Source organism: Octopus bimaculoides, chromosome 3 (assembly GCF_001194135.2).
Source record: "Octopus bimaculoides isolate UCB-OBI-ISO-001 chromosome 3, ASM119413v2, whole genome shotgun sequence".
Taxonomy (NCBI): Eukaryota; Metazoa; Mollusca; class Cephalopoda; order Octopoda; family Octopodidae; genus Octopus; species Octopus bimaculoides.
Genome location: NC_068983.1, coordinates 94,492,354 through 94,500,180, shown reverse-complemented (window position 1 = coordinate 94,500,180; position 7,827 = coordinate 94,492,354). Strand labels below are relative to the sequence as shown.

The 7,827-nt window shown below is 37.1% G+C and overlaps 1 long non-coding RNA gene across 1 annotated transcript in view; it reads right to left on the bottom strand.

Moving 5' to 3' along the window:
• Window positions 1-1,078: 1,078 nt before the first annotated feature.
• LOC106877519 (uncharacterized) overlaps window positions 1,079-7,827 on the bottom strand; it is a 59,143-nt gene continuing 52,394 nt past the window's right edge. Inside the window, exon 3 of the long non-coding RNA XR_008263699.1 lies at window positions 1,079-1,199. This is a non-coding gene — a long non-coding RNA (uncharacterized LOC106877519). The remainder of the gene's footprint in view (window positions 1,200-7,827) is intronic.

The following is a 7,827-nucleotide window of genomic DNA, read 5'->3' as shown; positions in this document are numbered from 1 at the left end:
TGAAGGGTAGCTAAATCAATGAATCTATGATATATAGAAATAAGTATTCCATAAAATTTTTCACTGTCTTGCGATTCCAATTAATGGTAAATTATAACAGGTACAACATCGATTTTTCGGAACTTTTGGATCTAAAACCTTTCCGGATTATTTTTTATCTTTTACATGTTTCAGTTGTTAGACTGTGGCCATGCTGGGACACCACTTTGAAGAGTTTTTAGCCGAAAGAATCGACCCCAGTACTTTTTTTTTTTTTGCAGCCTAGTGGTCACTTTTGCCGATCCGCTACGTTACGGCGACGTAGACAAACCAACACCAGCTGTCAAGCGGTGGGGGCGGGGACACAGACACAAAGACGCGTGCGCGCATGCACACGCACATACATACATACATACATACATACATACATACAAACAGACATATATACATACATACGTGTGTGTGTGTGTGTATTATCAACCACATATACTTAATGTACATGCGTATTTGCCCATAAGCTGTTATTGGTGTGGTGGAAAATACTCTCTCAAGGCGCCAGGTGTTAAAATACCTTAGAGTGATGGACAAGCGAAACAACTCAAACCCATCTAGGAGTGATGGATATCGATGTTCCCCCATTTTTGTGGCTTGTCAACATCACATACTCGACAGGATCGGAACTGAATCACTTCACGAGTTCACGACTTATATACTCAAGTCATGTGCGAGTATACCCAGACGACAATGCATACGTAAGAATCAATTCAAATATGAAATAGAAGCAGCACCAATGTAGTAAAAATTATCAAACACATGACTGACTTTTTCCACTTTCCGTCTATCAAATCCACGCACATGGCTTTAGTCGGCCCGAAGCTATAGTAGAAGATACTTGTCCAAGGTATGAACCAAGGGAGGTCGCCTTGGTCAACACACTTTGAATTAAATAAATGGATTTTTGTGATTTTCGTCACTGTTTACAATTATCTCAAAAAAAAAATTTTTTTATGTATCATATAGATGTAATTTTTGACGCTGAATCGGAATTTGTTATTCGTTTATTCCTGAAAAATTTTGCAAAAATGTTACAGGTGTTCAAAGTTTGATAATTTTCATAATTTTCAGCCAATCAGAAAACAGTGCGTTCGCTGCCTCTTCCATCATCGGGGTGCGGAAGCGGGGGCTTCGGCATGTCAAAACATTAAACTAGCTACAGTAAACTGAAAAACGTGAAAACATTCGCGAGCAAATTAAATATTTAAAAGCTACGAACGAACGAACGAACGAACGAACGAACGAACGAACGAACGAACGAACAGGAGTTGCTAGAAATAACAGTCAAGACATTAAAATTTTCACGAGCAAAGTTAACATTAAAACATTCGCGAACAAATTAAATATTTAAAAGCTACGAACAAACCAACAGGAGTTGCTAGAAATAACAGTTAAGATATTAAAATATACACGAGCAAAGTAAATAGTGAAAACAGTGAAAAACATTCTAGAGTAAATTAAATATTTAAAAGCTACGAGCAAACCAACAGGAGTTGCTAGAAATAAAAGTCAAAACATTGCTTAAAACATACATTAATTAGTTTAAAAAATTCAAAAGTTTGCAATACACTGTAAGATTTTATAAAATAAATTATCTTTCTCATATCTCCTTCTCCACATAAATTCACAAAGATAAGTCAACTAAGGAAGGGTGCGTCCCACACCGGCATTTGTTTCCACGCTTTAAAGATGCTCAGGTACTCTCAATTTGTTGATTACACTCAATTTCGCGGTTACACTCTTTGTGCGCATGCGCAGCATCTTTGGTTACTATGGAAACAGTTTTTCGCCCCAGTGATGTGTTAAATACGCGCTTCTGATTGGTTAAAATAACCAGATTTTGCAAATTTTAAAGGCTAATAACCTTTCAATTATGGATTTATAGGAAAAATGAATTTCATTTTCATAATTAGTATACAAAACTTAATCCATGAAACAAATTTGAAAACAGTTGGAGCAAAATTATAAACAGTGACGAAAACCAGAAAGATGCAAATAAATAATAAAATATGCATAAATAATTGAATAAAATAGATGTACCTGTACATTAATATGATTTATACAAGTTTATTAAAACTCTACTGTGCTAGGTACCATTATAGTAATCTAGTAATCGTGGGAATTTGAACTCCCTGCTCGTAAATTAGTGCAGATTTGCGAGGTTCCGGATCATCAGTGTCCCGAAAGTCGGTGTTGTACTTGAATAACTAATTTATTATATTTGGGAAACAATATAAAAAGGGCAATAAAACAAATTGCATATGCATATATCAGAAATGTATATTGACAAATTGTATTTGTTTATTTATTTTGTATCTTTATTTTTTATTCAAATGTTAGCTTTCAGCCACCCCACTTTTTAACCTCCGGGTACTTATCAACTTCAAGAGTAGTCTGGTCGACATTTGTGGGATTTCTTGTTAGAAGTTCTCTTTCGTCATCTGAAAACCCCAATAGTTCTAAATTATTGCTTAAACACTTAGTATGTATATGCATGTACGAGGGGGTGCTGAAAAGTTCCTGATTTTATGGGTGTCGCGAAAGGCCTGGTTGGAATCCCAACCTTCCGAGTTCTTTTACAAGGCTTGGAAAAACTGAAGTACCGCTGCAATAAGTGTGTGAACCTGAGAGGGGAATATGTTGAATAAAACCATAATTAACTTATCCTCCTGTATTTTCTTTTACCCAAAGCCAGGAACTTTTCAGCCCCATTTCGTATATGAATACTCTCTCTTTCTCTCTATCTCTCTCAAGAATAGTACACTCAGAAAACGCGCACGCGTGCTCAAATATACACACATTCATGCATATACATACAGTTCTTGCTTGTATCTGTATATGTGTATACACGTATCTTTACGTGTATGTTCGTGTATTTGTACATGTGAGTGTGTGTATTTTCTTCACTTTTAACAGTTTGCACTTGTCGAAAAGAAATTAAAAAGCTGGAATCCTATAATGTTGTAATCATTTCTCAGTCAAGGTCAATTTATATTATTTCCTGTGCAAGAGGAATAACCAAACGTCATGTTTGACAGGAAATGCTGGACACGAGAGGAAATAGGCTACTAGTTTAGTATACACCCATAAAATGTTTATTTGTACTGTGCTTATCGTTGCTTGATAACTTAAGATGTTTCAATTGAAGCAAACTGTATTTGAAATGCTGCTAACATAACACTTTAAATGCAAAACAATATAGTTAGGAGGATTATTTTACTTAAATGGGGGTACTTCTACCCGAATACTTGGTTGTTTGAGAAGTTCAGAGTTAAGATTAGCAACTTCGTTCGCTATGCGCCAACGAGAATAGAATTTTAATAGTTATCGTGTGTTTAGAATGGTTAACTCATTGCTCCCGTTAAACGTTTTGTCAGAATTATAAGCAAGACGAATATTGAGATTTAGAAATCAAATTACCGTCGGTCCCATCTTTAAACAGCTGCAGATCGTTTATGAAAAAGAATATTACTAAAATCAACTATCCATAGAAATAAGCAGTATATAAAGGAGAAATATTTGTTAACTGACGCAGTGCCACAATAGCAGAACTCTTAGCTTATCACACTGTTTCCCATTATGCTTCAATTTACTCATCCACTACAAAAACACATACCATTGCATGCATTCGCATGCAATGCTATATGCCGTCTTTGCTGTGTGCTTGCACGAGTCAAATGGGGTCATTGGAGCAGATGTCCTTGCTGTTACCAACCTTGTCCTGTTTCCAGCAAAAGTAATAATTTTCCCATGGATGAACATGTTTCAACAGAAGATTGGAAGTGAAGGACGCTGTTTTTATGATGATGACACTTATTTACAGCTGTTGTGCAATATATAGACAAGAAGACACACATGCACAATGCCTTGTAAATGGAATTTGTGTGCATGCATATTTGACTGACTGTCTGCCTGCCTATATGTATGTATTAATGCACGTATATATGTATGATGCATATATGTTTGTACAAACTATGTGTGTGTGTGTGTGTGTGTGCGTGTGTGTGTGTGTGTGTGTGTGTGTGTGCATAATCAGGCCGTCGGCGACTAAAACGGCAACCAACCAAGCATGCTGGGTGAGGAAAGTGATTGTAGCTCATCTTGCATGATGTGAAACAAAATCTATCAAACTAAGGAAAGACAAAGGCTATCCAATCACTGACTTGAGAATAGGGAGAGCAGGGGGTGCAGGCGAACCCACTAAAATTTTGCAGGGTAATGAAAGCGCTTTGAACGTCCTCCTGAAAAACTCCATCGCCAAAACGAAAGAGCGTAGAAATGTTATTGGACTAATCTGAAACATTACTTTTCCACTATTGGATCTATGCGATTTGATTAATGTACAAATATAATAATAATTATTATTATTATCATTAACCTGTTTACGGTAGCGAGCTGGCAGAATCGTTAGCACGCTGGACGAATTGTTTACCGGTATTTCGCCTGTCGCTACGCTCTGAGTTCAAATTCCGCCGAGGTCACCTTTGCTTTTCATCATTTTGGGTCGATAAATTAAGTACCAGTAAAACACCCAGTAGGATGGTACTATTGAAGAGTTTTGCACAATGGTCTTGTCCAGCTTTACTTTGAAGACTTTTTTGTTGAAGCAAACGCCTTCCATCCCGCCCTTATTCTCTTCGAGAAGCCAGCATCTATATATAATCGACAAGTCCCCTCCCCACAAATTTCAGGCCTTGTGCCTTTAGTAAAAAGGATTATTGTTAATCTGTGTATTCCGCTAGGGTTAACTTTGCCTTTCATCCCCTCAGGGTTGACAAAGTAAGTACGAATTAAGCACCGAGGACAATTTAATCGACTGAATATATCATATAAACACGAAATTTCTGGCCTTGAGCCAAAATTTTAAATCATTACTCATTTGTGTTTGTTTTGATTTTAAGATTAAAAAACTTAACCTTGTTTGTAGAAAAATTTGGATCCGGATTTGCATCCCCTAGACAAATTTCATTCTCGTACTTATGTATCTAACATTGTGTCTATATATGTTTATACATATGCTTACATGTATGAATATATCATATAAACATTTAAATGCATATTTAGATGTGTGTGTGTGTGTGTGTGTGTGTGTGTGTGTGTGTGTGTGTGTGTGTGTGTGAGCGCATGTGCGTGTGTGTGTGTGTGTGTGTGTGTGTAGATGAAGATTTCGTATTTTTTATGTCTCATTTGAATGCAGACACAAAATTGGATAGCTATTGTTTCCTCTGAGTTTATTTGCCTTTTGACACGCCTAGCTTTTTATCCTGCAAAGTGTCCAAAATCATCCTCCTTACCATATGAATATAATGAAGTTGCCATTTTAGCCACTGATGACCCAACCATGCTGCAAGTTATACTGGTTACATGTTATCAGTCGCGCTTGAAAGCAACCTGACAGTACACCTTTACAGATGTCTTACAAGCGACCTGACAGGTACACCTCTACAGGTGTCTTGCAAGCAATCCGACAGTACACCACTGCAGGTGTCTTGGCTAAGAAACACAGTACCAGTATTGGTTTGACAAAAAAAAAAGAGAGAGAGAAAAGATTAAGGTTTTTAGATATACTGCAAATCCTCGAATATAATCCGCATTTTTTTCCCAAAATTTAACGGTCAAAATCCCTAGTGCGTACTATATACGAGGTTAAAAATTAAAAATATTTTCTAAGTAATGTCCGAGTCTCTATTTGCTGTCCGGCAATATTTATTCAGACACATTTTGTAATGTCGGACGCGAAAATACCTTAAGCTAAGCCTGAAGTCATAAAAGAATCATCCATAAATTGCAGTAAGCAACATTTATTAAAATAAAAGTGTTGTATATCGTCTGCACTGGATGGTACTCAGGATGACGTTGTATAGAAAGATGAAATAAATGAAAGTGAATCTTCTGATGTTGACTATGAATCTGACGATGACGGAGATTTACACTACAATGATGCTGACACGTTTACAGAGGAACAAATGGAACAGTTATTTGATACTGAAAGTGACGTTGAATTTGAAGGATTTGAATAAATGTTTTTGCTTTTGCTTTTGCTTTTGCAACTGATAGTGATAAATATGTGAAAGGCAATTAACTTAATATTTATTAACTTAATATTTATTTTTCACTGACGTTATTACTGTTATTTCTTTATTTTCTGCAAACAAAGTGTACAAAAAAGTTACACGTATGCATTATGTTATATATACAATAATAATAAAGGACGTTACCGTATATATGTTTACAAACCAAGGACGTTATATAGACCTCCTTGACTCAAGTTAGAGAAGGGGTGCGTATTATACACAAGGTTTAGGTTTTTCAGAGGTACACCCCCTAAAAATCCCCTGCATATTATACTCAAGGGCTTACTATACTCGAGGATTTACGGTATATATCCCAAACTCACAGTGAAATGCATTCTCTGCGTTCATGTAAAAATGCTCCCCAGAAAAAATTAAGGATCATGAAAAATAAATAATTGACACAAATGTATACTGACATAAATAATGCACAAGAACCTTGCCACATGTCCGACCCTGCGGAACTTGTGTTTTAGATCTCGTTCGATCACGTCGTTCAATCCGATCCGTTCTCGAATTATATCATTTCGAATATGATCAAGCAATGATATTCCTAGCATAGTTCTTTCCATGGCCGTTTGCGTCGTAGCCAATCGATGTTCTTCCATTCTCGTAAAAGCACACGCCTCACTACCATATAAAAACGCCTGTCGGATGGTACTATTGAAGAGTTTTGCACAATGGTCTTGTCCAGCTTACTTTGAAGACTTTTTGTGGAGGCAAACGCCTTCCATCCTGCCCTTATTCTCTTTGAGAAGCCAGCATCTATATCTAGGCTCATATCAGCTGTGTGCCCCAAGTAGACATATTTCTCTACCTCCTCGATTTTCTACTCCTCACCTCTATTCGGCCTTGTGTTACGTTTTTGGACCGCATGTATTTTGTTTTCATGCAGTTCATTTTTGAGCCCTACTGCTGAGCTATGGGCGTCCAACTTTATCAGTATGGTCTGATATGTGATTTTGGTGAAAATACGTCATCTGCGAATTAGAGGTGTATTAGTAACTCACCGTTGGTGTTCAGGCCACCTGTCCAGTCAACATCTCTTATGACCATTTTTTGACATGTGGTGAAGAGCTTTAGAGAACTAGCATCTCCTTGTTTGACGCCCTTCTCAATTGTTTGACGCTCTACCCTTATTGATGCAGATAGCAGTGCTATATTATCGGTGAAACCAGAGCTTGCATCCATGAGTAGTTTGGTGATTACGCCGCAGCACCTTGCATTTCCAGAGATTCCAGCGCTGCGTTCAAAATGCAGTGCTAATATATAGAGTTGAAGCATTGGTGTAACCATGGTGCCCTGGCAATCTGATGAGCTAGCTTTCCTCATCTGCACTGATTTATAAATATACAATTGTAGCATGCATTTTAATGTAGACATAAAACAATATATTATACACTGAAATTATTATACTAGCTTGATTCGTGAAAAATTCCCGGAAAACAAAAAATGTAAGCAGCTGCAAATTGCGTGCTGGTGCCATGAGAAATGTTTCTATATTGTGACAGTTAAAGGCGGCGAGCTGGCAGAATTGTTAACACGCCGGGCGAAATGCTTAGCGGTTAGTGTTAACTGCTGGCTCTCTACTAAGCTAGTGCATATACTTGCATACAATCGTTGAGTATAGGAAAGCCCACACGCTAGATATGCTGGATATGTATAGACCTTCGTTAAGCATACTGGCAGTTGAGGATTTGACTTCTTAAAAAAAAAAAAAAAA